General features: G+C 48.6%; 5 non-coding genes and 2 pseudogenes across 5 annotated transcripts; all 7 read right to left on the reverse strand.

The window, feature by feature from the left end:
• Window positions 1-188: 188 nt before the first annotated feature.
• LOC128487319 (uncharacterized) lies at window positions 189-297 on the reverse strand (annotated as a pseudogene).
• A 272-nt stretch (window positions 298-569) lies between these two features.
• LOC128486227 (5S ribosomal RNA) lies at window positions 570-688 on the reverse strand. Its single transcript, XR_008352536.1, has one exon. It is a non-coding gene; the product is annotated as a 5S ribosomal RNA (ribosomal RNA).
• A 209-nt stretch (window positions 689-897) lies between these two features.
• Window positions 898-1,016, reverse strand: LOC128485897 (5S ribosomal RNA). The gene has a single exon (XR_008352224.1). It is a non-coding gene; the product is annotated as a 5S ribosomal RNA (ribosomal RNA).
• Window positions 1,017-1,240: 224 nt separating this feature from the next.
• On the reverse strand, window positions 1,241-1,349 carry LOC128487320 (uncharacterized; annotated as a pseudogene).
• A 186-nt stretch (window positions 1,350-1,535) lies between these two features.
• LOC128486822 (5S ribosomal RNA) lies at window positions 1,536-1,654 on the reverse strand. Its single transcript, XR_008353100.1, has one exon. It is a non-coding gene; the product is annotated as a 5S ribosomal RNA (ribosomal RNA).
• A 188-nt stretch (window positions 1,655-1,842) lies between these two features.
• Window positions 1,843-1,961, reverse strand: LOC128485522 (5S ribosomal RNA). The gene has a single exon (XR_008351853.1). It is a non-coding gene; the product is annotated as a 5S ribosomal RNA (ribosomal RNA).
• A 221-nt stretch (window positions 1,962-2,182) lies between these two features.
• On the reverse strand, window positions 2,183-2,301 carry LOC128486243 (5S ribosomal RNA). Its single transcript, XR_008352551.1, has one exon. It is a non-coding gene; the product is annotated as a 5S ribosomal RNA (ribosomal RNA).
• Between the last annotated feature and the right edge of the window lie 199 nt (window positions 2,302-2,500).

The following is a 2,500-nucleotide window of genomic DNA, read 5'->3' on the forward strand; positions in this document are numbered from 1 at the left end:
CTTATTCTGTTGCTGCTGCTGCTGCTGCTGCTGCTGCTGCTGCTGCTGCTTGTCGTCAGACAAAAAGAATTATAAGCCCTGGGACAGGACAGAGAAGGTGAGAAGGTTCAAATAAGGGTTTAAAGCTTTGATGATGAGCAAGAAACACATGGCACAAAGCTCTCCCCGGACTGTGAGAAAAAATTAAAAGCCTACAACACCTGGTATTCCCAGGCGGTCTCCCATCCAGGTACTAACCAGGCCCAACCCTGCTTAGCTTCCGAGATCAGGCGCTTTCAGGGTGGTATGGCCGCAGGTGTGAAAGTTCTTTATTTTACTTCTCTTATTCTGTTGCTGCTGCTGCTGCTGCTGCTGCTGCTGCTGCTGCTGCTGCTGCTGCTGCTGCTGCTGCTGCTGCTGCTGCTGCTGCTGCTGCTGCTGCTGCTGCTGCTTGTCGTCAGACAGAAAGAATTATAAGCCCTGGGACAGGACAGAGAAGGTGAGAAGGTTCAAGTAAGGGTTTAAAGCTTTGATGATGAGCAAGAAACACATGGCAAAAAGCTCTCCCCGGACTGTGAGAAAAAATTAAAAGCCTACAACACCTGGTATTCCCAGGCAGTCTCCCATCCAGGTACTAACCAGGCCCAACCCTGCTTAGCTTCCAAGATCAGACGAGATCGGGCGCTTTCAGGGTGGTATGGCCGCAGGTGTGAAAGTTTTTTATTTTACTTCTCTTATTCTGTTGCTGCTGCTGCTGCTGCTGCTGCTGCTGCTGCTGCTTGTCGTCAGACAAAAAGAATTATAAGCCCTGGGACAGGACAGAGAAGGTGAGAAGGTTCAAATAAGGGTTTAAAGCTTTGATGATGAGCAAGAAACACATGGCAAAAAGCTCTCCCCGGACTGTGAGAAAAAATTAAAAGCCTACAACACCTGGTATTCCCAGGCAGTCTCCCATCCAGGTACTAACCAGGCCCAACCCTGCTTAGCATCCGAGATCAGATGAGATCGGGCGCTTTCAGGGTGGTATGGCCGCAGGTGTGAAAGTTCTTTATTTTACTTCTCTTATTCTGTTGCTGCTGCTGCTGCTGCTGCTGCTGCTGCTGCTGCTGCTGCTGCTGCTGCTTGTCGTCAGACAGAAAGAATTATAAGCCCTGGGACAGGACAGAGAAGGTGAGAAGGTTCAAATAAGGGTTTAAAGCTTTGATGATGAGCAAGAAACACATGGCAAAAAGCTCTCCCCGGACTGTGAGAAAAAATTAAAAGCCTACAACACCTGGTATTCCCAGGCGGTCTCCCATCCAGGTACTAACCAGGCCCAACCCTGCTTAGCTTCCGAGATCAGGCGCTTTCAGGGTGGTATGGCCGCAGGTGTGAAAGTGTTTTATTTTACTTCTCTTATTCTGTTGCTGCTGCTGCTGCTTGTCATCAGACAGAAATAATTATAAGCCCTGGGACAGGACAGAGAAGGTGAGAAGGTTCAAATAAGGGTTTAAAGCTTTGATGATGAGCAAGAAACACATGGCAAAAAGCTCTCCCCGGACTGTGAGAAAAGAAAAAGCCTACAACACCTGGCATTCCCAGGCGGTCTCCCATCCAGGTACTAACCAGGCCCAACCCTGCTTAGCTTCCAAGATCAGACGAGATCAGGCGCTTTCAGGGTGGTATGGCCGAATGTGTGAAAGTGTTTTATTTTACTTCTCTTATTCTGTTGCTGCTGCTGCTGCTTGTCGTCAGACAGAAAGAATTATAAGCCCTGGGACAGGACAGAGAAGGTGAGAAGGTTCAAATAAGGGTTTAAAGCTTTGATGATGAGCAAGAAACACATGGCAAAAAGCTCTCCCCGGACTGTGAGAAAAAATTAAAAGCCTACAACACCTGGTATTCCCAGGGGGTCTCCCATCCAGGTACTAACCAGGCCCAACCCTGCTTAGCTTCCAAGATCAGACGAGATCGGGCGCTTTCAGGGTGGTATGGCCGCAGGTGTGAAAGTTTTTTATTTTACTTCTCTTATTCTGTTGCTGCTGCTGCTGCTGCTGCTGCTGCTGCTGCTGCTGCTGCTGCTGCTTGTCGTCAGACAAAAAGAATTATAAGCCCTGGGACAGGACAGAGAAGGTGAGAAGGTTCAAATAAGGGTTTAAAGCTTTGATGATGAGCAAGAAACACATGGCAAAAAGCTCTCCCCGGACTGTGAGAAAAAATTAAAACCCTACAACACCTGGTATTCCCAGGCGGTCTCCCATCCAGGTACTAACCAGGCCCAACCCTGCTTAGCTTCCAAGATCAGACGAGATCAGGCGCTTTCAGGGTGGTATGGCCGCAGGTGTGAAAGTTTTTTATTTTACTTCTCTTATTCTGTTGCTGCTGCTGTTGCTGCTGCTGCTGCTGTTGCTGCTGCTGCTGCTGTTGCTGCTGCTGCTGCTGCTGCTGCTGCTGCTGCTGCTTGTCGTCAGACAAAAAGAATTATAAGCCCTGGGACAGGACAGAGAAGGTGAGAAGGTTCAAATAAGGGTTTAAAGCTTTG

The sequence above is a fragment of the Spea bombifrons genome, chromosome 3 (genome assembly GCF_027358695.1).
Source record: "Spea bombifrons isolate aSpeBom1 chromosome 3, aSpeBom1.2.pri, whole genome shotgun sequence".
Classification (NCBI taxonomy): Eukaryota; Metazoa; Chordata; class Amphibia; order Anura; family Pelobatidae; genus Spea; species Spea bombifrons.